General features: G+C 41.1%; 1 long non-coding RNA gene across 2 annotated transcripts; it reads left to right on the top strand.

Moving 5' to 3' along the window:
• The first annotated feature begins 1,275 nt into the window (after positions 1 to 1,275).
• On the top strand, positions 1,276 to 27,807 carry LOC128326427 (uncharacterized). Of its 2 annotated transcripts, XR_008308041.1 has the most exons (5): positions 1,276 to 2,208; positions 13,183 to 13,242; positions 16,360 to 16,508; positions 18,384 to 18,498; positions 18,595 to 27,807. It is a non-coding gene; the product is annotated as an uncharacterized LOC128326427 (long non-coding RNA). The 2 variants fall into 2 exon arrangements; XR_008308042.1 differs by lacking the exon at positions 13,183 to 13,242 and having other exon boundaries at positions 1,277 to 2,208.

Raw genomic sequence — 27,807 nt, forward strand, 5'->3', positions numbered from 1 at the left:
GAAGGAGAGAGAATGACTAGCAGCAAGGTACTAGCAGACTTGATACGACAGCAATGAATGCACCACTGAGAAACCTTCAAGGCCAAGTTCAAGACAGATCATCCTGGAGAGAATCTATCTATGTGGTCGCTAAGAGTTGATACCGACTTGATGACACTTAATCAATCAATCAATCAACCTGATAGCTCTCTTAAAAGCGATACATAGGAGAAAATTCTTTTTGAAACCAGCAAGACTGAGGCTCTATAAAAAGTTTACTGATGTTTTTAAGATGATAAACAGTTATGTTTCCCTTCTTTGCTGTATATCTTTTCTCCTTTCGGGGTTAGAATGCCTTGCTTGGTTACTTTGTTTCTGACCTGCCTCTCCTCCAGGGATGTGCAAACAGGTTCAACCATTCGGGGTCAAACCGAAACATCCCCTGTTCGGTCCAACCCCAGACCGAACACCCGCTGACTGTTCGGGGTGTGTGTGTTGCGAACATTTTTTAAAAAATAAAAAATAAAAAATATTATTTTTTAACTTGCCCCCTTTGGGAAGAGTTATTGGAGGTGGTGGCAGGGTGTCCACAGAGGTTCCCCCTCCCACCGCTGGCCTCCCTTCGTGCCCATATCAGCTGGCCGGCCGGCTCTTCAGCCTGTTCAGGCCTTCCCCCTCTGGTACAGTGGCCATTTTGGAGGCCGCTGCACCTGTGCAATTGGCCTCTGTGTGACCCCCAACCCTACAGCTCATCCTCTCTCAACCCTCTTAACTGCCAACTGTCAACAAACTACTAACTTTTTTCTCTCTGTCTCCTCCCCTTCTGCATTTTTCAATCTTTCCTGCAGGGAAAACTGCTGCAGCATCTTCCTGTCACTCAAACTCCCTGCTGCACAAACTTACTCTGTATTACATTACACCTTCACACAGTTCTATAACCAAAACTTTGAAACATATATCAATAACATCTTGAACAAACAATAATTGACAATGCAAAATGTCACGTAGCTATTAGATGGGAAAGAGTTCCAGTCACAGGGAGAATTGAATGCAAATTACTGAAGAGGAGACAGCACCCAGGAAAGAGGAGGCTTAAATAGAAGATAAAATTGAGCAGAACATAAAGAATGAGAAAATAAATGCAGAATGCACCATGCAAACATAGAAGTGCCAAAAGGAGATTTGAAGTCCAGTCATGGGTCTCACCTTCATGATGCCACTCATGGTTACTGTGGCTTTTTCTGAAGAGGGAAAGACTGTAATGGTGATGGCAAGTGCTTCTGTGATTGGTTGATCCAGGCTGCCAATTATGGAAGCACGCACCATCAGTTACAGTATTTCCCTCTTCAGAAAAATGCCACAGTAACCACGAACAGCACAGTGGAAGGAGTGAGTGATGCCCCAGGGTGGGACTTCCAAACTGCTTTTGGCACTTGTAAGCACGCACTGCAGATTTTGCTAGAGCGTCTAGCTAGGGTTCGAATCTTAGCAACATCAGGAAGGAACTTTCTTTCCTGTAATCAAAGCAGAGTTCCTGGGTATCAGAGGCATTCTTATTCCTCGGTGTTGATCAGGGCAGTGGAATCATCCCAGGTCTGCAATTCTAAATTACTATGAATATGTGTATGTAGGGATCATGAAATCAGGCATATGTCTCCAAAGCATATAGAGAAGAGAGGACTATTAAAAGGATTACAGCTTATAAAGAACTGATCATATGCAAGGAAGGGCAGGCGGAAACGTGTCGTGCCCTATTTTTTCTTCTCCGTTATATACTTTTTCTTCTCATTTTTCATAACACAAACAAGTACAAAGAGTATTGAACAGAAAGGCTATCTTGTGAGAAGATCATCTATGATACAAATACGAAATTTAAATGCCAGGTAACCACAAGACCCTCTGTATCAGCCTACTCAAATTATTTTGCTAGATCTTGCCTGCATAAGGAACATCATCTAGAAGTCATCTGTAAAATCAATCTCTGATCAAAATGTCTGTTTAAAAAACAACAACATGAAGGCAACTATTGGTGAGATAACTCTGAATCTGTGGCATCACAGGCTTTTCCATTTGCTCTTTTTTCAATTAGTGATAATGAGTAAACAGTTTACACCTGGCTCAGTTTAATTGTCTTTTTCTGCCTGTGGGATATCTACTAAGGACAATGGAGAATAAAAGCAAAGAAGAGAATGGAAACCAAAAAGGCACAGCAAGGAAGGAAGGACAATTGTGAGTAAAGCAATAAATGGTGGTAGATAAAGGCTGTATTAAATTCATTGGGGATCATTTCTGAGTGAATACAGTTAGAACTATTCTTGGATGCTTAAACTACAATCCAAGTTCTATATCAGCAGTTAATGTATCTCATTGTCTTCAGAAGAGACTCTATTTAGATAAGGCTATTCTTGAAAAGGGGTAACCAATAATCTATGAAACTGCTTGATTGTGATTGAGAAAGACATAACAGATAATATTTAGAATATTGCTCACTCAGAAAAAAATCTGCTCCCTGTTCCTTTTATGTATAGCTCATATTTCATCTACATGCAATCCAAAAAGGGCGGGTGGTGGTGGTGGTGGCTGTGGGAGGTAACCTGCTTAGACCCATTATTCCCTGGAAGAACAACAAACTCGGGTGCTTTTGGTGACTCCCAGAGGTGCCCTTTTACCAGACTTCCAGGCAGAGAGAGCGAGCATGCTGGGCCTCAAAGAGGGATCTGTTGCTTTTGTATGGTCACTTTTAAAAATAAAACTATATGGTCCATGTTAAAAATACTGTTTGTGGTGGGGGGGATGTTTCTTGGGGCGGTGCGGGGGGTGGGTGGGTGGAGGCAAAAGACCTTTAGGACCAGGCTGTAAGATTACCTAGGTGCATCTCCTGTGACTCCCTACAAGGTAGCAGAAGGCTGGCTGTAAAGTCATTCTTGTTTCTGATTACTATTACACAAATAATAGCAAGAGAATCAGTTTTCTTTTAGTGTCATCTAGGGTTGCCAGGTGATAGTAATGTAAAGAGATATTCCTTATCCAAGAATATTACAGTCTCAAGCAATACAATAGTTTCCTTTATTTCCGTAGTATAAGTCTTCTAAATACATGGATTTCTCATATTTTGAAAGTATGTCTCTTACCTGCTTCATGTTATTTTTCCCCGACCCAGAAATTAATCTGTTGAGATTCATTGCAGAACTTTACAGTTTCAAATAATAGAATAGCTGCGCCTCATTCCAGAATGTTTTGTTTTTATTTTAGAAACTAACAAGGCATCCATCCAAAACTAGGAACAGTATAGACCCATTCACATATTAAGTTCAACACTCATACAATGAGTGCACAGTGTTCACAAGTACAGATCTGTAAACAGATCTGTACAGATCTGTCATTCACATGGTATACTGAATGCAGATACAGAAGTAAATTTCCTAACTGTACCGTGCATTGAAGGGCCTGTATCCAGGTTCACTTTTAAAATAAACAAAGGTACAGTCATTCACACAAATATGTGTATGAGTGTACAGCAATGGAGGCTCCTCATTTGGGGCAGAGGGGTTGCCCTTGCCAACCCCACATTTTTGCCACACCCAATTCTATCACCAAACATATCATCTCTTCCTCTCTGTCTTTCTATCTGTTTGCCTCTCTTGCTTGTACGTTACTCTTGCATTTCTGCTGCTTGCTGGTAGAGGCAATGGTGACAGAAAAAGGGATGGAGCTCAGCTAGTGAGAGGAAGAAGAAGCATGGGGACGAGAGAGAGAGAGAGAGTTGCTACACTGATGCCTACAATTAACCAATCTAAGGGCAGGATTCCTTTACTCACAGCCAAACAAGGTGAATTTTAGAACTAAATCAGCACTAAATAGCCAGCTGTCAAGTGCTGGTGTGAATGATGGAGATTTTGGTTGAGATAAAAATTTTACAGATGAAGAAAACCATGGGCTGGTTTTTTCTAAATTAGTAGGGATGTGCACAAAACCAGTTTGCCCAGTTTGGTTTGAATTTGAGCTGGGTTTGAACTGGGGTGGGGTGGTTCAGTTTTGGTTTTGCGCGAACCCCCCTTTGGTTCGATTGGAATTCGAACCTGTTTTGAATCATTTTGAACCAGTTCAAACTGGTTAGAACTGGCTTGGGCCACCAAAACTGGGTTGGGTGGTAGGCACCCATGGGTGCCAACTACTACCCAAACCTCAAAGCAATCAGACACTCCTACGATTTTTAATGATTTTTTGAAAATTTTATTGCCCATTATTCCCTATGTGGAGTACCTAGGGGCAAAAAAACTGGGTGGGTAACCCAGGGGTGCCTACCACCCACTGAACACAAAAGCAATCAGACACTCCTGTGATTATTAATGATTTTCTGAAGATTTTTTTCCCCAGTTTTTGTATTCCTCCCATAGGGAACAATGGGGATTTGAGGATGCCCCATTCCCCACCTTTGGGGGCTGCCAGGGCACCCAAAAGTGGGCCTGGAGGCATGGCAGGGCCAGTATCTACCCCCCAAGGCACCCCCAAGTTGATAGGATTTATTGTTTAAAAATTCCTGATTAATCAAGAATTAATTTTTGGCTCCATAGACATGCATTGGCTCCATAGGAAATAACAGAGTGCCTTTTCACCTACTGACCTGAATTGCTCTGAAATCTGAGTTTGGGTCACAGCAATAAGCTAATAAGGTGAAAGGGAACACAGTGTTATTTCTGAATGGAAAGGCTCAGGCAATGGTTTCCAATGGAGCCAAAAATTAATTCTTTAAAAATTCCTTCCGAAATTGGAAGGCCTGCCCAAATGAGGAGAACAGAAAGGAACACAAACTCTGGCAAATGAAATGCAAGGTGACAATAAGGGAGCCGTAAAGAGAGTTTGAGGAACATTTAGCTAAAAGCATCAAGGGGAATAACAAGTTTATGTTCTAGGATTTTTTTCAAGTATTTAGGCTCTTTGATGTCTAATAACCTTTCATCATAATGAATCCCTATGAGGATTCATTACACACCAAACAGTCTAAACACCTCAAAAATTCCTAAAGAGTACCCAGTGGCTTGTGAATTACAGGGTAGTTGGAACATGGGATCCCACTAATTCTGCACCCCCACCTGCAAAGCAGTAAGGTCAAAATGAACAGAAGAAATGAAGGTGTATAATGATTCCTCATAGGGATCCATTATGAGGAAAAGTTATTAGACACCAAAGAATCTAAACATTTCAATATTCCTAAAAATTAAAATGAGTACTCCACTGCCTTGCAAATGGGGTGTGTGTGTAGTTGGCACATGGTAGTTGACAGTTGGCACTGTCCAGTGACAGTTAAAATAAACAGAAGAAATGAAGGTGTACAATGAATCCTCATAGGTATTCATTATGAGTAAAAGTTATTATACACTAAAGAATCCAAACACTTGAAAAATAATGACTGCATGTTTTGCTCCATAACTCCACTTCTGCAAGGGCTAGAGCTTAGCTTTTTCTTTTTTCTTTTTAATGAAAGCTGGGGATCCATTTTAGGGTTAGGCTGTGGCAACTTCGAATCCCCATTGTTTCCTATGGCAGAAATGTTCAAAATCAGTAAAAACTAAAGGAATTCAATAAAAATCAACCGTTACACTGCCTTGAAATTTGGGTGGTCGGTGGCACCCATGGAAACCTACCCATCACTCAAATTTGGTGCCTATAGAACCTTGTTAAGTGGTTCAGATCTGTCTGAATCCAAATCAAATCAAAGCAAATACAAATTGAATCTGGGTTCATTTGGAGGGGGTAGATTTGGATATAAAACAAATCAGGGGTGATTTGTTTTGGGCAGAAATCAAATCAAATAATTGATTTGTGCAAATCTCTAGTACAATTCTGGTCACCACATCTAAAAAAGAACATTGTAGAACTGGAGAAGGTGCAGAAGAGGGCAACCAAGATGATCAGGGGCCTAGATCACCTTTCTTATGAAGCAAGACTACAACACCTGGGGCTTTTTAGTTTAGAAAAAAGATGACTGCAGGAAAACATGATAGAAGTCTATAAAATCATACATGGTGTGGAGAAAGTGGATAGAGAGAAATTCTTTTCCCTCTCACATAACACTAGAACCAGGGGTCATTCCATGAAAGTGATTGCTGGGAAATTTAAGACCAGCAAACGGAAGTATTTTTTTCACACAATGCATAAACAACTTGTGGAATTCTTTACCACAAGATGTGGTGACAGCCAACAACTTGGAAGACTTTAAGAAGGGTATGGATAACTTCATGGAGGAGAGCTCTATCAACTGCTACTAGTTGGAGGGCTATAGGTCACCTCCAGCCTCAAAGGCAGGATGCCTCTGAGTACCAGTTGCAAAGAACTAACAGCAGGAGAGAGGGCATGCCCTCAACTTCTTCCTGTAGGCTTTCAGCGGTATCTGGTTGGCCACTGTGTGAAACAGGATGCTGGACTAGATGGGCCTTGGGCCTCATCCAGCAGGGTGGTTCTTATGTTCTTATGCCACCACATCAATGGGCTCAGAGTTGCCAAGCCTGAAAGGGAGGTTGGTGTTGGTGAGGCCAGGAAGGAGCCCAGACACATATAATTATGTCAGCTGCCTTCAGCCAGTATTTGTCCAGGATGGGGCTGCTCTTCATAATAGAAGACTCTCCAGGATAAAAAAGAACACCTGCCCACCCTAAACCCTATTCTCAATTCAGAGGGTGGGAGCCACCAATGCTTGTGCACCCATTGTTTGTTTGTTTGTTTGTTTGTTTATTGTTAAATTTATATACCATCTTTCATTAAAAATCCCAAGGCGGTTTACAGCAAAAATTTAAACACAAGATGGTGAAAAAGACACAATTAAAATATTAAGTGAAAAATATTAAACAAATCTGATTAATAATTTAAAACAAAAGCATAAAAGCAATATAAAGTACAAAGAGCAGCAGCAGAGAATCAAATAAATGCCTGGGCAAAAAGCCAAGATTTTACACTCTTTCTAAAAGCTGTGATGGATACTGAGGAGCAAATGGCCACCAGGTGAGCATTCCAGAGTCTGGGGGCAGCAACAGAGAAGGCCTTGTCCCGCGTGCATGACAACCGAGCCTCCCTCATTGTCAGCACCGGGAGCAGAGCCCCCTCAGATGACCTCATCAAGCGGGCAGTAATCCTTGGGAGCAGGCGGTCCCTCAGGTATCCTGGGCCCAAACCATTAAGGGCTTTAAAGGTCAAAACCAGCACCTTGAACTGGACCTGAAAACAAACTGGTAGCCAGTGCAGCTCTTTCAAAATGGGTATGATGTGCTCCCACTGGGCAGCTCCAGATAAAACCCTAGCTGCCGCATTTTGCACAAGTTGCAGTTTCTGGCTATTCTTCAAGGGCAGCCCCACGTAGAGCACACTACAGTAATCCAGCCGTGATGTGTCTAAGGCATGGGTAACTATGGCCAGATCTGCCTTCCCGAGAAAGGGATGCAGCTGGCGCACTAGCCGAAGACGTGCAAAGGCACCCCTGGCCACTGCCTCCACCTGAGCTTCCAAAAGCAGAGCCGGGTCCAGTAATACCCCAAAGCTGCGTACTTGCTCCTTCAAGGGGAGTGCAACCCCATCCAGAACCGGTAAAATCTCCTCATCCTGATTGGCTCTCCTACTGACCAACAGTATCTCCGTCTTGTCCGGATTCAATTTCAGTTTATTAGCCCACATCCAACCCATCACAGCTTCCAGCCCCCGATTCAGGACATCCACCTCCTCCCTAGGATCAGGTGACAAGGAGAGATAGAGCTGAGTGTCATCCACTTATTGCTGACAACTCAGTCCAAGTCCCCGGATGACCTTTCCCAGCGGTTTCATGTAGCTGTTAAACAGCATGGGGGACAAGACCAAACCCTGCAGGACCCCACAGGTCAATGGCCACGGAGCCGAGCAGTAGTCCTCGAGCACCACATTATGGACCCTCCCCCCAAGAAAGGACTGGAACCACTGCAACGCAGTACCTCTAATTCCCATACTCGAGAGGCAGCCTTCTCCTATGGAAGGATACCATGGTCGATGGTATCGAACGCCGCCGAAAGGTCCAGCAGAACCAACAGGGACACACTCCCCCTGTCTAGTTCCTGGCATAGGTTATCCACTAGAGTGACCAAGGCAGTCTCAGTCCCATATCCAGGGTGGAAGCCAGATTGAAAAGGGTCCAGATAATCCGTATCATCCAAGACCCTCTGCAGCTGGGATGCCACCACACACTCTATCACCTTGCCCAAAAAGGGCAGGTTAGAGACCAGTCTATAGTTGTCCGGGTTGGAGGAATCAAGGGAGGGCTTTTAAAATAATGGTCTTACCATCGCCTCCTTGAGGCACGATGGCATCCTGCCCTCTCTTAATGAGGCATTAATAATCACCTCCAACCATCTACCTGTCCCCTCCCTGGCAGCTTTTATTAGCCATGAAGGACAAGGGTCAAGAGCACACGATGTCGCCCGCACACTGCCCAGGATCTTGTCCACATCCTCGGCTGCACCAACTGAAAAAAACCCAACACAATAGGACCAGATGGTACCAGAGGCACATCTGCCGGAACTACCCAAACTCTGGAGTCCAAATCAGCACAGATGCAAGCAACTTTATCTGCAAAGTGACACGCAAACTGATCACAGCAGGCTGTGGATGTTTCCTCCCCCATTACCTGGGGGGATGTGTGCAGCAGTGTCTTAGCTACATGAAACAGCTCCGCCGGTCTGCACTGAGCAGATGCAATGGAGGTGGAGAAAAAGCATTTCTTCGCTGCCCCCACCGCCAGAGTAGTCCCTAAAATGGGCTCTAGCCCGTGTTCGGTCAGATTCATCACAACTCTTCCTCCAGTGTCATTCCAGCCACCGCCCAAGTTGTTTCATCGCCCTAAGCTCCGAGGAAAACCAAGGAGCCAAATGGGCTCCACCAAGCTGGAGAGGGGGTTTAGGAGCAACTGTGTCAACAGCCCGGGCCATCTCTCCATTCCAGACATCAACCAGGGCCTCGACAGTGCCACCAGCTTTGGACACTGGAAACTCCCCGAGGGCCTTCTGGAATCCAAGAGGATCCATAAGCCTCCAGGGGCAGACCATTCTAATCAGTCCACCAGCCCTGCAGAGGGCAGATGGAGCAGTCAAACTAAACCCCACCAGATGATGATCTGTCCATGACAAGGGAGTTATCTCAAACTCCCCCACCTCCAGATCATTTATTCCCCAATTGGCAGAAACGAGGTCCAGAGTATGTCCTGCCATGTGGGTAGGGATCGATACCAACTGAGACAGGCCCATGGTTGCCATGGAGGCCATGAAATCCTGAGCTGCACCCACTAGGGGGGGCCTCAGCATGAAACATTGAAATTCCCCAAAACAATAAGCTTGGGGGAACCCAAGGCCACATCCGAGACCACCTCCACCGGCTCGGGAAGGGAGACTTAAGTGCAGCGGGGTGCTCGATACACCAGCAGAATCCCCAGCCTATCTCAGAGGCCCATCCTCAAGGACAAACACTCAAAATTCTGAGATTGCCTGACCGGGCACCTGGAAATGGGGAGGGTCTCTCGAAAGATGACTGCATCGTCCCCTCCCCGACCCTCCAGGCAGGGCTGCTGCACAATCAGGAAACCTGGAGGACAGAGCTGAGAGAGACCAACTCCACCCAGCTCATCCAACCAGATCTCCGTCACACACACCAGGTCAGCATGCTCATCCGCAATCAAATCATGGATGAGAGATGTTTTAGCATTAACTGACCTGGCATTTAGCAGCAGCACCCTAATCCTCGAGGGAGTATTCTCAGAGCTCCCAGGGGTCTCAGGGTTGGGAGAAGAGCTGGAAAAAGGAACAGGCCTCAGTTGCCTGAACCGTTTCCCCCTGTAACAGCCAGCCCAACTCCCACCACCATATCTCCCTCTGCCCGCTACCAGAGTATGTATGTATTGACCCCATTGTATGTATGTATGTAATTTTATTTACTAACCCTCATGTGGAGTCATGATTTTTGACACACTAGTAGGACTTCCTATTCCCAAGTAGTCCCATTGGTTACACTGGATGCCCCCCAACATTTTCAGGCCATAGAACCCACAATAATTTAATATTTCACTCTGGGCGAAGGCAACAGTGACCCCGCCATCCCAAGCAATACCCCGTACCCAGTGCCATGCCCAACTTACTGAGAAAGTGAATCATTAGTAGGAATGTGCACAAATCAATTCTTGCTATTCAATGCGAGTTCAAATTGAATCAGCCTGATTTGATTTGAGCTTGAATCTGCTCCCCTTGAATCTGGGTTAATTTGATTCGAATTTGATTTGATTTGGATTTGAATAGATTTGGCTAGGGGGCACCAAATTTGAATAGATTTGGCTAGGGGGCACCAAATTTTAAGGGCTAGGGGGCACCAAAGAGGGTTGGGTGGCCGACTCACATGGGTGCCAACTGTCACCCAGCCCCCAAAGGAATCAGGCGAAGGGATTAACTTTTAGGACTTTTAATGTGGTATGGATTCTCGGTTGTGAAATGACTTCTTCATAGGGATTCCTTCATAGAGATTCCCTATGAAGAAGTCATTTCACAATCCAGAATCCACACATAAAAATTCCTAAAAATTCACACCTGGCAGTGATGGCAGAAACTCGGAGGGGATAAAATGGAGATCGCTGGGGACAAAATGGAGGCTCAGATTGCCAAATCAATTTAAGTTCCAATTGACAGTGGTTTGATTTCACCTTGAATCTGGTAAGCATCCTCAAAGGTGACTTGATATGAGGCTGAATCACTCGAATCACCCAGATTCAAGCCAAATCAATTTGGTCATGAATTGATTTGCACATCCGTAGTCATTAGCAAATAAAAATGAACATCTCAAATTCCACACTAATGAGGATCCATACTTCAATAGTTCAGTTTTCAGTATTTCAGCTGAAAGGACACACTAAGACTGACCTAAAGGCAATCTGGGAACTAGCCAAGTGCATTCTACAAGCCAGTCACCCACAATCATCACATCATTTACTTGGTTTTTTTGACAGCAATCCTGGGCACAGACTTCCTGGGTACATCCATTACCAATGTCTTCTGTCCATCCAAGTCAATCACAGATGACCGTGTTCCCCTTTGTAACTGTGGTTGGTTGCATTTCTGGGGGTACATCTGACTTGGTGTGTCTCATAGTGCCATAGTGACAGGTGAACTCCTTGCTCTGCCAGTTATACACTGCCAGCTATACACTGGGGAAAACATTATCCCTCACCACAGTTCTCTGAGGGCAGGTTCAGATGAACATTGCCCTGCATAGATGAGAATGTCAGGTCTGTGGCAAGAATGCACCTGCCCTGATGTCGATGGTGTATGCTCTTAGTACACTCTTTAATCACATGAGAGGAATGTTCATCTGAATCACAGCTCTAAATGACCTTCAACTTGGTTTTGGAGTTCATGTAGAGAATTGATTCACCTGAAGCAGTCCCAAGACTTGTTCCGTGGCTGTACACATTGCTCCACAACTTGCTGGCCTACTTGTCTTTGTTGCAGTCCTGCAGCTTGCCTTCCAAGGTCAGCATCTTTTGTCAGTGGGTAGGGTGTTTTTGCATCACAGCACCACCATATTTTCAAACAATACTTTGGCTTGCTTCACATGTATTGCCAGAAAGACTGTACTTCGAATACCTAACAGCTGCTCATCAACTGCTGGTCAGACCCAGGGTCTGAGTGCTGCAATGCTGAGTGCTACAGCTCCCACTCAAACAAGGTCCAGATTCATCTAATGGTTGCCAGCTTGGCAGTCTCCACTCTGCCTCCACTAATGTTGTGGTGACTCAGGAACGGGCCTTCTCTGTAGTTGTTCCTAGGCTGTGGAATGTGCTCCCTATAAACATTCATTGTTTAACATCTTCACCAGCCTTCAAAAGAGGCCTCAAGACACTTTTTAAAGCCAGGCTTTTAGTGATCTCTGAATGTTTTAAATTTTTAATTGCTGTTTAAATTTTTCAATTGCTGTAATCTCTGAATATTTTATTTTTTAAAAAATTCTGTTCTAATAGTTGGTTTTATTTTGTTTTTATTGTGCACTGTCTATTGTGAATCTAGGAGAACCGTCTAGAGCTTTTGGAGTCAGGAGACATATTAAACAAACAAACAAACAAACAAACAAACACCACTCTTCTCTCCTGTCATGTGGCTTTGTTGTTGAACCTTAAATTACTTGTTATGTCCTCAAATTATTTCAGCTTTTGGGGGGCAGAAGAGGACCCCAAATGTAGATGCTCAGAGTCTCTGCAGCACATCATGATCAGCATGAAACACACCGGCCAGGACTAGCAGGCTAAGATGCACTGAGGCTGTTCACACAAGCCGCCCTACCCAGGCTTGGGCAGCTTTACCTGGGTAGGACTGCTCGTGTGAAGTACCAAAATCAAAGTTGATCCCACCACTGCGTCCTTGAGTAGCCCAAGTTTTTTACTTGAGCTTTTACCTAGGTAAAATGGTGCAAGTGTGCCCTTTACCCAGGTCTCCAAGCCATGCCCCACACAATGGATCTGTGATCATCTGTGGGGAAGGTATGTTTGACCCTGCCTTCACGCCCGCCCACCCTCCCTGCCAGAGGACCCTGATCCCACCTCACCACTGTGCAGTAGTCAAGTGGTAGGCTGGTTGTAGACAACCTTTTGTTATTTCTGCTTCTCATGTAACCCATTATCTCAGAATCTCAGAGAGGAGAGCTGGTCTTGTGGTAGCAGCAAGCAAGACTTGTCCCCATAGCTAAGCAGGGTCTGTCCTGGTTGCATATGAAAGGGAGACTTGATGTGTGAGCACTGCAAGATATTCCCCTCAGGGGATGGAGCCGCCGCTCTGGGAAGAGCAGAAGGTTTCAAGTTCCCTCCCTGGCTTCTCCAAGATAGGGCTGAGAGAGATTCCTGCCTGCAACCTTGGAGAAGCCATGGCCAGTCTGTGAAGACAATACTGAGCTAGATAGACCAATGGTCTGACTCAGTATATGGCAGTTTCCTATGTTCCTAATCTTCATTGGCAGCTGAATGAGATTCAGTAGACTGTTCAGTGCCACACATTCCACCTCTACATCTCCATGCACTCTCCACCTGGAAGGAAGCTCCAATCACCACCATCCACGAGGTTCCGGGCTGTATCCCACTAGGACAAATGGGGAAAGACCAGAGATATACTATGGATGTTTGATCCACTGATGCCAGGCTAACTGAAGCTTTTGTTGCAGTTGTTGCTGTTGTGATCCTTTTGGCTTTGTTCTGCTAGCAAAAATCCCTGCTTCCATGAGGTCAGATGCTTCCAAATTTACTTGTTCCAAACACTAGGTCTGACATTTTGGGAGGGATTGGTTTCATCTGCCCAAACTCAAAAGCACAAAACTATATCATGCCTCAGACTGGTTTTGAGACACTATCAGCATAAAGAAAAATAAAACTGAAGTTTCCAAATCCAAACAGTGTTTCCTCCCCTATTCCAAAGGGCTTAAAATGGGAATGGAATCGAAACCACCCCATCATAGAAAGCCCATTCATTTCTAGGGTGGTTTTTCTCCCAATATACTTAACATGGGAATGCCACAGAAACCACCACAACATAGAAAGCCCATTCATTTTGGCATAGTTTTTTACCCTGTGTGATATTTTTATTAATAATAAAATATCATAACTGGTGAGGGGCCATACTTGCTTATATATCATGTATCAGAGTGAAGGTAAGAGTATGACTACAAGAGCATAGGTGGGAGTGCAGTGGTTTGCTTGTTTATGCATCTTTATGCAGCTGGAGGTGGAATCCACCCCAAAATACGGAAGAGGGTTAAGAGACTTCTGTCTCACCTTTCAGATACAAAAGTGGTAATGCCACAATAAAACACAGATTTAAAAAACTTCAGAGGTGTAGCTTAGGTACAGTATCCTCCACATCGCTGGAGAGGCCTTGCTGTCTTGCCTCCACCTCAGCCTGGTGGAAATGGCTCCAGGTCAACAAGTTCTTTTTGAAGGGGAAGAGCCAGATGGCAGATAGGATCTTAGAGCATATTAGCAATTCCCATGGATGTGACAGGTGACAGCTTCTTTCACCTTGGGCATCCTTAAGCAATGATAGATAGATAGATAGATAGATATGTAGACGTAGACGTAGATGGATAGAGAGTAGCCATTTTCTAAGTGCAAGGAAAACCCATGTTGCTTCAAAGGACATCACAATAAATAAAGAGCTGTCATTGGAACCTGTTCTTACAGAAAAATCAGTTGGAAGTGGGCAAGGGTTCGTGAAATGCTTTTGCAAGGTTAAATGCCAGACTAAAAGGTATTTATGTGTTAAATTGGTGCAGTTCAGGTGTGTCATGTTGTACCACATAATTAATGGTAAAGTATGTTGGATGAATCCTGTCTAGATTATTTGTGGTTCATAAAGACACTACAAATCAATTATTAGTATTTTCCTCCACTGAAATGACAAATAAATGGTTATTTTAGTAATGATAAAAATAACACAGTATTTGATCACACAGGGTACAAAGTATTCCTTTCATTTTTCTGGTGTTTTATTTTTAGTGAATGTTTCCTTGGAATTCTTGACTTGAGAAACCATGAAATACTGTCCTCACATTTGCTAAGCCTTACTTGCAAACCTGTAAAATTCCTAGCACTTAAGAACAATGTCTGGATTGATCATGTCAGATAATTTATATTTGGCTTAATTTGACATTTTGCCTAACAGCATTTGCCAGTGAATAAAATTCTGTGGCATTCCACAGTATAGCTTGTTTGTTTGTTTTTTTACATTGCCTGTTGATATTTACTATTACTACTTAAGATTTTAGAATGCCTGAGGAAAATTCCTCCTAAATTTGACAAATGATATCTTTAAAGGCTAATCAAATATCTTGATTTTGCGGGGGTGGGGAACCCCACAGCTCATGCAGATTCCCATCATTTGCCAATAAAGGACAATGTGTACCATGTTATAGTTATCAATGTCAAAAAACAGCTTTCCTGCAGAATTGTTTCTGACACTTACCAGAAGATCTCAAAAACTTAATTTGCTATAATAAATGACCTGATTTTTATCCCATATCTGTCAATTATGGGTCAGTGTTGGCATGATCCAAGGTTCGAGCACAGATTTGACACTGTGGGGAGGGGAGCAAGACCTTTAAGAAAGCGGAGAGCATGTACTTACCTGCTGTCCACCACTCCATGCAGCTTTCTTCAGCAGAGGCGCATGTCCCAAGTACACATGTGCAATGTCAGCACACACGGCATCTATGCATGTGTGGGTGCTATTTGCATGGTCAGCATGGTGTTGCTGACCATGCAAATGGCAGCCACACATGTGCAGATGCCATATGTGGGCTGGCACCATGTGCAGGTACTTTGGACGCACACCACCCCTGCAGGAAGCTGCATGGGGTGGCGGAGAGCAGGTAAGTACCGGCTCTCCTTTTTCTTAAAATACTCACTCCCCGCTCCCCTCCCCATGGCACTGAATCTGTGCCTGAACCTCAGTTCATGCACACCCTTATTACCAGGACAGGCTGAGAAATGTCTATTGTAAATAAACAGTGCCGAATGTGATGAAATTGAAAGAAGTGCTTTTCAAATATTTTATTACATATATCATTTTAAAGTATTTAAGTTTTAAAACAGGAGTTTGATATTATTGTATTAAGAATGAAGTAAACATGGGATGATCTGAGGAGGATGGAAAAATGGAGATTTCATCCCATCCCTGCTCACTTTCATTTGTATTTTACTGAAGAATGGGAGTAAAGGAAATGCTTAATGGGATTAGAAACCACTTAACTTGTAAATTAATTACACTGTAGTAATAAAATGTAGGTTTTGTTGATATATAGTAGATGATGATGATGATGACGATAAAAAAGGAGCAGATTTGGTGGGATCATGCCATTTATAGCTTTGGTTGTTGAACTGTAATCTGTAATGAAGTCTAGAAGGCAAAGTTGCACAAAGATTTGATCCAAATCTTTTCCCATTTTCCTATGTATATTGTTGTGCATTTGAGATTGGCTAAGAGATCTCTTTGGAAGAAAACAACAAGTTCAATGGGTTTTGCAGTCAGAATTTTAAAACTATATAGATTTCCCCAGTTTCTGTTAGAAGGTTCCCTTGAATCATAATAATCCTTGTTGTGGAACTGTGAGAAAGCATTCAGCCCTAGTGCTGTTGTTTTCTAGTGCCGAGAAAGATTAATCAATCTCCCTCTGACACGATTCCCCTCACGCCACATATATCTGAACAACTAGACAAGCCATTTGATATAGAGATTTTTCTTTCCTGGGATGTGAGCTGCTGACAAGATCAGAAAATTCACCCCCTTTTAAGCAGAATTTCCCAAATAGCATCTGATCAGAAAAAGAATATTGGTCTTTCCTTTATAGATACAATCACATTGTTTGTCAAGCAAAAGTTACACTCCAGTGCAGATGGTGCCAAAAAGCTTGAATCAATTGGTGAAAAACATTCCAGACAATGACTGACAGCTGGACTCAATTACTCATGAGTAGTCCCACTGAAATTAATCAGACAGGTGAGTTATAAATCGTTCTAGTCTGTTTATGCTTCAGTTATGCTTATCAAGGACTAAGATGATCATCAAACTTGGACTTTCAGAAAAGTGCTCTCTGCCAGTTTGCATGGTCCCTCTAAACATAGAGACGGAGTGAGTCATAGAACAATACAATCACATTAGAGGTATTCTATTCTGGAATAACATCACAAGATGTCAGGCATCAGATTCCATCAACGAGGAGCTAAAAATGTATTTATTTAACATATTTATATTCCACCTAAAACATATATCTTTGGGCGGTTTACAATACAAATTGTGTTAGATATCCTGTCCACAAGTTACGTTATGTATCCCAATCAGCACAGCACAGAAACGGAAATATTTTATTTTCATTCTAACTAAAAATTACTCTGAAGTCGTGGTGCAATTTGCCAATACATTGCCCCATACAGCAGATGAACTGTGCATATGATCCTGATGAACAGATGGTGAGTGCCATCAGCTTTTACAGTGCCAATCACACATTGATACTTTTCCCACCACAAGAATTGATTAAGCATTGCCAAACATCTTTTGCATGCCTAAACCTTAAGATGTACCAAGAGAGGCCATATATAGGGTGCCCTAAGTGTCCAAGGTTCAGCTCCTTGTGGAACTAGGCCCACAAAGGTGGTGGTGTCATTTCTGTGGACCTTGTGGCAAGAGAGGAACACGGCCCAGTTCAATCAATGTCGATCCCAGTTCAAACCGAGCTGGCTTGAATATCCCTATTTCATTGCAGCGAATGGGAATAACTATGGCTTTGCTGCTTGTGCAACTGCTCATTTCAAACAACATTGAGGCTGTCTTATGAGTCTGTAGCAGCCCTGATACTGAGAAGTCTGGTGCCACCCTAACAGCATTGGGGCAGTTTGTGTGGTCACACAAACGGGCCCTGTACATGCACAGAGGTTAAAAAAAAATTACCTCCATGCATGCACAGAGGCCTAAACGGGGCCAGAGAAGGCCTGAAACAGACTGCCAGCAGCCATGGCTACTCAAGGAGAGGTTGGCAAGGATGGGGGGAATCCCCACCACCCATCCTGCAGCTGCGGCCACTATAGCCATGGCTTACACTTGCATGTACTAAATTACTCCCCCACCCCCTCTATAGTTAGGAAAGCCCCGCTGTCCCTTTACTGGTTAAGGAGAATCCTCAATGGATTCCACTTTACCAGCAGACCTCTGAAATGGTTCAAACAGGTTCAGATTTGAACCGAACCAGCAAACTGGCTTTGTGCACATCCATACAGTGGGAATAACTGTGTTAGCTATTACAGGTACACACACACACACACATCATTCAGACAGAAAATTACTCATCAATAGGCTTGTAAAGTATGCCTTTTAATTATCAATAATATTCAGGAAGCATCTTGTTTAATGATTTTGATTAATTATTTTGGGAACCTTAGGCAGCAAATGCAGAGCTTTAGGCTCCAAATATATTGTTTTTCAGTTCTGTGGAAATAACTTTTGAAAGCAATCTTTTTTATCGCCTTTTAAAAGTTTATAAGTTTTCCTAGCATTTGAACCTAGTATCAATTTGCCAACTGTTCCTTTCAAAAATATATATTAGCATTAGAAGGAATTGTTCTTTCCTTGAAAGTCAATCCAATTTCACCTTATAAGATCACTTCCCAAACTAATTTTCTCCCAAATTTGCAATCAATTAGTATTCAAATAACTTTATTCAATGGTTGAAAACTCTCAGGGCAAATTTTTGTTCATTTACTAAAGGTTTGTTTGTTATAGGGAGAGATTAATTTCATTTCTTGTTAACAATATGTCAACTGTAGTCTGATATAACATTTTTAAATGCTTACCCAAAATGTTTACCTTTTTTTAAACCAGTTAAAGCTTCATGCAGAAAGGAATGCCCACATCACTGTAGCCGCACCATAGTTAGCATAATGTGAACAACACAAGCATGCAGATCGTGAAACTAATTCCTTATGGGATTTGTAAAGTGAGTAACCTCTAATGATGTGTTTCAAATTGTATGGGAAGGAATTGAAGCAACAAGCTTCAGCATGCACCTCCCTTGTGCCTCTTTGTCTTCCAGGCTGGTGATGAATTTTGGAGGAAGAAGCTCAGAAGAACTGGTTGTTTATTGGAACCAAAGAACAGATGTGCATGATGAGCATCTGGGGTGAAATAGAACTGTGTGCAGCTATATATTACGTAAGAATTTCTCCCCCTATCATTCTCAATTAGCTTTTGGAAAGCACTAACTACAATGTCACCAGCTGCTCTCCCAAGCAACTGTGTGCTCTCTGCAAAGGGAAATAGGTCTTGCATAATGGCTACTGCCTGCCATTTCCTTCTAGCATCTTTGGATAAGTACTATTCATCCTCCCCTCCTTCGAGAGCAATGGTGATGGCCATACAGTTCCTTATTTCTCAGCTATATTATCTTGATGGGCAATGAACACAAAAACATGAATCAGCTTTCACCTGTTGTATTAGCTGACACAATCGCTTTCTTCTTCCTGTGGCAGAAACTGTAACTGATCCTTCTCAAGTAGGGTGACCAGATACAAAAGACATCAGATGTTCTGTGCCTCTTAGAGCTGTGTAAAAGAGACAAAATTCACCAGATGCAGCTAGTGATGCAAGGATTTCCCCAATTTTCTTCCTTTAATTTTGGTTTGCTCTGCCCCGAGAGAGTCCCATTCCTCATGGATTCTGGCTTAATGAAGAGGATTTAGAAAATTCATTTCGGAACTGGAGCACATGCCCTTTGCCATAGTTTTTCATCCCTTCCATTCATCTATATCTTTCGCTCCATCAGTGTTAGTGATACACACACATACATAGACAAAACACTGCTAAAACCAGTCTTGATATGACCGGATGCCAAGATTATTTTGTGTGTGGTGTTTTAGTGTTGTATATGTGCAGTAGCGCATGCACACTTAAGCAAAAGACCTCCCCAAAAATAACCTTGATGTAACCACATGTACTATAACATTAAGATTGCCTCGGGGCAATATTTGATCAATGCAAGCATGTCCATTTAAAGTTGAAACCTGCAAGAGTGCTCTGAACAAATTCAAAAATTAACAATGGAGAATTCCTAATGCATTTATAAATGAGACCAGCAGGGGCATAGCAAAGTTGCAGTGGGCCCTGGGACAAAAAGTGAAAATGGCATCCCCAGGCCCTCTGTCTCCTTTGCCTCCTGTTATGAGGTCTGTAGGAGATATGTCAGCTACCACCCTCAGTGACTATGTTTTGGTGAGGGAAATTAGCATCAAATGAGTGCAGACCCATGAACAGAAATAAAATACTTTAAGAGTTGTGTGGAACAGGTGGCCACGACATGGACACACTGGAAGGGGAAAGAAAGAGGATGGAGACATGACCTTGAAAACAAGTTACTTTATTGAGGGATCATCTGGAGGCCCAAAGAAGAAAGATCTATAGTGGATTCTAAATCTGTGGCTGTCAACATTGTTGCTTTATAATGAATTTTAAGTGAGAAGGGGAAGCCCGATCTATAAGGGATATTTGCTGCTATTAATGCTTCTGTTACAGGGCACATTGTTCTTCTTTCCAAAGTTTCTGGAGATAGGTCTGGAAAAACTTGTATAGATTTATTCAAATATTGAAAGGATACACATCTTCTGGCTTCTTTCAATGTTTTATTTTTTGTACGCATATCCAGAAATTTTACAACTATATCCCTTGGGAATTGCACTGCATTTATGTGTGGGGAACCCATTCTATATGTGTTTATTATAGTCTGGTAGATTCCAGCTTCCAATTGCAATTCTTTATTTAGTCACGTAGAGATAAAAGAGGTAATATTGTTTATGCCTACCCTTTCTTCAAAACCTCTAAATCGGATTGAGTCCCTTTTTAATTGGTTTTCGAGATTTTCAATACAAGAAAGATAGTCTATTTCATTTTTCTGCATCATTTGTATTTCAGCTTGTTTCTGCTGTCTGCTGCTGTCTGGGCAATATCTGAAGTTTTTTTGCTTAAATTATCCCATTCTTTGCTGCAGAGGTTGCAGTAATGATTGCATTTGTATTAGGAGCCAGCGTAGTGTAGTGGTTAGAGTGCTGGACTAGGACCAAGGAGACCTGAGTTCAAATCCCCATTCAGCCATGATACCAGCTAGGTGACTCTGGGCCAGTCACTTCTCTCTCAGCCTAACCTACTTCACAGGGTTGTTGTGACGAGAAACTTAAGTATGTAGTACACCGCTCTGGGCTCTGAGGAAGAGGAAGAGCAGGATATAAATGTGATTTTTTTTTTTAATGTCTGCTTTGACTTTCTGCAATTCATTTAGCAGGAGCATTTGTTTGTTGATTCTGTGTCAACACGGGGCTTGGAGCTCCTCCTTTGGCCATTTCTTTGCTCTGTTGATAAGGCCTTTCTTTGTTGTGTTGATGAGGGCTTCGATTGAGATCGAGGAGTGGATAGGAAATCTGTAAGGTCTTTTTTTCTTTTGTTGTGACCCTTAGATGTTGCAGCACTTGATTTCCTCATTTTCCTTAAGGTAATGGGTACATTAACGCCTTTAAAAGTTTCTATTCAGTCTTGGGATAAGGGGCTCAGAAATTAGGCGTCCGCCATGGGTATGACATCACTTCCTCCTTCTTCCTTTTAGTTTGATAAGAGTCTTCAAGGTTGAGTAGAAATCTCTATCCATCCATTTCTCCCCATCGTTATCAAAATTAAGCCAGTATACGCCAGAATGTATGATGTTCTCTCCTTCCTTCTCTTTGTCAAGGTGATTGCTCCAACTAACTCCAAGGTGATTGCCAGGGAATTTAGGATCAGCAAACGGAAGTATTTTTTCACACAACACATAATCAATTTGTGCAATTTTCTGCCACAAGATGTGGTGACAGCCAACAACCTGGATGGCTTTAAGAGGGGTTTGGATAACTCCATGGAGGAGAGGTCTATCAACAGCTACTAGTCGGATGGCTATAGGCCACCTCCAGCCTCAAAGGCAGGATGCCTCTGAGTACCAGTTGCAGAGGAGTAACAGCAGGAGAGAAAGCATGCCCTCAAATCCTGCCTGTAGGCTTCCAGCGACATCTGGTGGGCCACTGTGTGAAACAGGATGCTGGACTAGATGGGCCTTAGGCCTAATCCAGCAGGGCTGTTCTTATGTTCTTATGTTCTATCTCCATTTTATGAATATCATTTGTCAAGGAGCATACAGGAAGAAGCCACCCAGACACAACCTAATCAATACCTAATAATTCTCACCTTACTGAGAGCAAGAATTCCTAAACTTAATCAAAGAATTATCCAAGGATTGGTCTCTTTTTTTATTTATTCACTCTTTCATTTTTCTTTTCTCTCCCCCCCTTCCCTTCCCTTCCCTCTCTCTCTCTCTCTCTCTCTCTCTCTCTCTCTTCAATTTCTATACTGCCCTTCCAAAAATGGCTCAGAGTGGTTTACAAAGAGAAATAATAAATAAATAAGATGGATCCCTGTCCCCAAAGGGCTCACAATCTAAAAAGAAACATGATAGACACCAGTAACAGTCACTGGAGGTACTGTGATAGGGGTGGATAGGGTCAGTTATTCTCCCCCTGCTAAATAAAGAAAATCCCCATGTTAAAAGGTGCCTCTTTGCCAAGTTAGCAGGGGTTTTCTTTATAGTAATCCACAAATCATATCTCTCTCTCATCCCTATATCCCCCTACTAGCAGTGGCCTCAACAACACAACTACTTTATTAAGAAATATGAGAGGGAAACATATATTGAATCATCTGGATAATATATAAATTAGATATATCCCTCTTCTCCTTATCTGAACACACTTACAACTTTACAATGATAATGGGGGGCGGGATTACTCAACTATATATAGTAGGTTAGTAAAATGCTCTTTTGGGAACTTCACAGAAATGGTCTTTTGAATAATAATTTGAAGTTAAATAAGGAAGGAAGGAAATAGCTAAATGCTATAAATATATATTTGAAATTAATCCTTCCTATATGTCTACTTTATTCATATCACAATCAATACATTGTAGTACTATGCATTGTTTACATGATATATGATTTATCATGTATCAATTTATTTATTTATTTATATACAAATATATCCCGCTCTTCCTCTGAAGAGCTCAGAACGGTGTACATGGTTGTTTTTATCCTCGCAACAACCCTGTGAAGTAGGTTAGGCTGAAAGCTACATGACTGGCCCAGAGTCACCCAGTGAGTTTCATGGTTGAATGGGGATTCAACCTCGAGTCTTCCCAGTCCTAGTCCAACACTCTAACCACTACACTGTGCTGGCTTGCAACACTCTCAAAATTTGGTCTATAGTAAAAATTGAGTTACCAGGGTAGAATAAGGGCAAATTAACCATTGTAGAAATCCTGGGATGAAAAGATGCTCTCAATTGTCCTCAGAAAGAAAAATAAAAGGAGATTTCACCACCAATCTTGTTTATGTTCTTGTTAAATTGTTGATTGGACTGTTCTGGGAATTGGGGGGAGGGATTAGTTAAAATCATGAATATCAGCTGGCTTGACTTTCACTTACAAGAAGTTATACAAACCTTCTCTGAATGGGATAATGAATATATCTATTATAATGCACAATGGTGGGTGCTTTAAAAATTCTTCTCTATGTCAATTGTAATGGCTTGGGGTCATGCGTCAAACGCTCTAAAGTATTTAAAACACTGCGTGAACAACAAGCCAATGCTGTATCCTTGCAAGAAACACACACAGTTGTAAAACTATTCAGTTATTCCCATTTCCTGCAGCAATATATTGCATCAAGAATATCTAAATCAAGAGGGTTAGCCATATTAATCTCTAAAGACTGTCCTTTTAGACCTTCTAAGATACACACTGACCCAGCAGAACATTACATCTTTATAGAGGGCACATTATTTGATAAACCTTCAATACAGGACTCAATTTATGCCCCTAATACCAAATAGCACTCCTTTTTCAAACTGCTTTTTTAAAAAACACAGACAAACCCCAAACGAAAAACTGGATTAAAGGAGGAGATTTTAACACATTAATGAACCTAGTTCTGGACACCTCCAACAAAGAAAGGCAACATACTGAACACCAATGCAAAACTGTTAATGCAATTGACTGAAAAATTCAATTTAATGCACACATGGAGAGAAGTACATCCACTGGAAGGAGACTATATGCTTTACTCAAATAGAAATCAAACATACTCCAGAATTGATTATATCTATATCTCAGCACCTCTGCAGCTATATTTGTAAAAAACTAGTAATAATTTATTACGGTCACTGAACAGTCAACATACACATCAAAATATAAATCAGCATAAAACAAAGCAAAATCAAAACAGTAAAACTAGATAACACCACATCATATTATGCAAAAATCTCAGTTATAACTACTCAATTGTTCCCGTTTCAGTTTACAGGCTGCTGCACAGGATCTTGCTGTCCCCGCTGTGACAACTGCATGTTGATCCGGCAAAAAACAGGAGATGTAATACTCTTCTGATTGACCAGTCCTATTTTTAAAACATGGTTCGATCCATATAGTACAAATGCCCTTATAATAGGCACAGTGTAAAAGAACATGTGAGACAGACTCAATGTCACCCAAACCACATGGACATAACTGGTTCCTTAGCGGTATCCCCTTAAATCTGTCATCCAAAATGGCAGAAGGCAAGGCATTAAACTGCGCCAGCAAAAAGGCTCTCCTCTGATTTAAGGTGGTCAAGTGGGTTAGGCATGCAGCTGGCCAAGGGTAGTTTGAAAAACCACCTAAAGTACTACTGGTGATAACCAGACTTAAGTCCAATTGCTTCTCCATATCTGCCACACGCTGTTTAACAATTTCTTTGGCAGCGTCATGACCAAAAGTGAATAAATATTGCGGTGAGAAGCCATATCTGCCCAAATTGTCATAGAGGTTTGCAAAAAGCTTTTTATTGGGGATACAATTTGGACAGATCATAACTGGATCACAGAGTGGTTACAATTTGAAGAAAAGGAAAGAAAACAAACTTATGGAAATTAAACACATATTTATTAATCAATAAACATATTGTAAAACAATTTGAAGATAAAATCCAAGAATTATTTGAATTTAACACAGATTGTGCAGTAAATCAGCAAACAATCTGGGAAGCATTTAAAGCCATGCTTTGAGGTGAATGTATAAGCCAAGCATCACAGGCCTTGAAATACAGGAACTCTGGAATAGAAAAAATTATACAAATTATTAAAAATATAGAATCTGAACATAAGATGACAGTCAATTAAAAAAATACACGGAACTCCAAAAAGCTAGATTAAAACCGGATTTATTAGACTCCCACGCAATCCAGAAACAGCTATTGTTTTAAAAACAAAGCTATTATGAAAAAGGTGCTAGGGCAAGTAAAGATTTAGCTAGAAGAATAAATAATAAAACTCAGTCTAAAAGAATCAAACTACTTACATCTAAAGACCACAGAGATTTAACAAAAACTAGCCATCTTGGATGAACTAACTAAATTTTATGAAAATCTATATACTTCAGAATCTCTGCAACCAGAAAATATTTTCAGATTTGTAAATATGCATCTTCACACTAAAATAACAACTTTGCGTGCTAAAATAATGGAGTATCCTGTTTCAGAAACAGAAATTGCTCAAGCTAGAACATCCACTAAACTGGGCAAATGTCCTGGACTAGATGGCATCCCAATCGACTTTTACAAAACATTTAAAAACAAACTCACCAAACCTCTTACTATACTAATTAATGATGCTTTAAGTAATGGCAAATACCACAGACCTGGAAAGAAGCCCATATAGTGGTAATCCCCAAACCAGATGAGGACCTTACAAATCTCAGATTTTATAGACCCATATCTCTGTTAAATCAAGATGCCAAACTATTCACAACAATATTAGTTAAAAGACTGAATAACTGCATTGGTCATTATATACATCCTGACCAATCTGGATTCATCCCTAAAAGAAATTAAGTGGATAACACAATAAGAACCCTTAATATTATATGCTATACTAAAAGAAGCAACATTCCTCTCACTATATTGGCTTTGGATGCTGAAAAAGTTTTTGATAAGCTAGAACCTAATTACTAACAACACCTACTGGACAAAATTCAATTTGGACTAAAATAAAATAAAAAAAATTATATGATCCCCTGATAGCCAAAGTATTGGCTAACCTTCTAACCGTCAGAAGACTTCAAAATTCAGAGGGAGACTAGACAAGGCTGCCCATTATCCTCACTTCTATTTGCTCTTTCCATCAAATCTCTGGCAAATGCAATACGATTATCAGTAAAAATTAAAGGACTTAAAATTAAGGTCAGAGAGCATAAAATTAGTCTCTATGCAGATGGCATCACTCTGTACCTGACCAATTCAAACCAAGCAATTGTGTGAATAAAAATAGAAGACTTCAAGAAGGCATCAGGTTTTAGCATCAATATCAGTAAATCCATAATTGCTAATTATTATACTTCAATGGAAGAAAATCTACAGCTACAACAGGAGACACAACTCAAATGGGCAAAAGAAAAGTGGAAGTCATTAGGAATTTGGATACCTACTAAAGATACCTCACTCATTGAGATTAACCATGTACCACGTTTTCAAAAGATTGAACAAGATCTCCATAACTGGGATTCTCTAAAGTTATCATGGCTACAACGAACTCATTTAATAAAAATGATAATTTTACCTCTTTTTATTTCAGACAATTCCATGTCCTATCTCTAAAGCCCAGGTTTCACAGTGGCAGCAGACACTGGACAAGTTTATCTGGAGTTATAAAAAACCAAGAATACAAAAAGCGATACTAAAACAACAAACAAATAATGGAGGTTTAAAATATCCAGATTTGCAACTATACTATGATTCCACAATACTTGCGTACTTACTTAAACTTATATAGTCTCACAATGACCAAAACATGGGCAGATCTGGAGAATCAGTTTTGCTATCCATACAACACTGAAGAAATTTTATGGTAAACCTGGAGAAGCAGACCATCAATGTGCAAAGACAATCCATACTAATTAAACACCATTTTAATTTGGGTCAAATGGCATCGTATATTAGCTCCATCCCCACCACCTATAACCTCAATTCATGGTCAACCTTTAAAAAAAAAAAACCTGGAGTGGAAGTTAAATCATTTCACTACTTGAGAAAACATGGACTTACAAAATTATATAATTTAATTAGTGGAAACAAGATAATCTCAAAACATCTTGTTTTGTAACAACTCTTGTAACAAGAGTTGATTGCTAAAACAAAGGATACACATCTTCTATGGTATGAATATATTCAAATAACTCACATGATAACACCCATACTCAAAAAATATTACTCATTCTAAAACCTTTTTTGTAAAAATAATAATGGACAATACTGCAAAGGACTACTTTTTCAAATATATGATATATTATTAAACAAGAAATAGAACTGTACCTTATTATTTAAAAAGAGATGGGCACAAGACTTGGGCCAAGAAATCACTGAAAAACAATGGGAAAATATCTGGAAGTCCTACTCAATGCTTTCTTCTTCTTTAAACATCAAAAAAGAAATTTATAAAATATTAACCTGATGGCACCTTTCCCCTTCAAACTTAGCTGTGACAAATCCAGATATGTCCCACTTGTATTGGAAAGGCTGCAAGAGAAAAGTCTCCTTCTATCACCCATGGTTGTCTTGCCCATTTATATACAAATTTTGGCTACAAGTACATAAATATATTAAAGCAATATTATACATAGACCTGGAGTTAAGCCCAATGAATTATTTATTGGACTCACTGCTATAGTCTCAACTCACCACTTCAAACAAAGAACTCTTTAGCCTTCTAACTATATCAGCAAAATTTGTCATCGCTTCATAATGGAAGAAAAAAGGGCACATTTCGATTAGAACATGGTTCAACAGAATATGGTCACAATGGTTATGGATAAAATTGCTTTACTACTGAAAAATGATACCAATCAAAACCTAAGTGCATTATATTACACCAGGTGAGTACCTTTCTGGAGATATATAGAAGAGGGTAAGGACACAATGCATGACCATAATGTTCTAAATTATATTTACTCTTGGTGAAAGTGAATGTTCATTTGCAGAAGCCAGTTGATTCTATTCTATAAGTTCAAAAGCAGTTATTTAATTGAACAATGCAGGGGGAACTGATGTTATGAATGTGTGACATTTTTATTCAATGATATGATACCTACCTGTCATTGTATTTTGAAGGGGAAAACTCTAATAAAGCTTTAAGATATTAAAAAACACCTAAAA

Source organism: Hemicordylus capensis, chromosome 5 (genome assembly GCF_027244095.1).
Source record: "Hemicordylus capensis ecotype Gifberg chromosome 5, rHemCap1.1.pri, whole genome shotgun sequence".
Classification (NCBI taxonomy): domain Eukaryota; kingdom Metazoa; phylum Chordata; class Lepidosauria; order Squamata; family Cordylidae; genus Hemicordylus; species Hemicordylus capensis.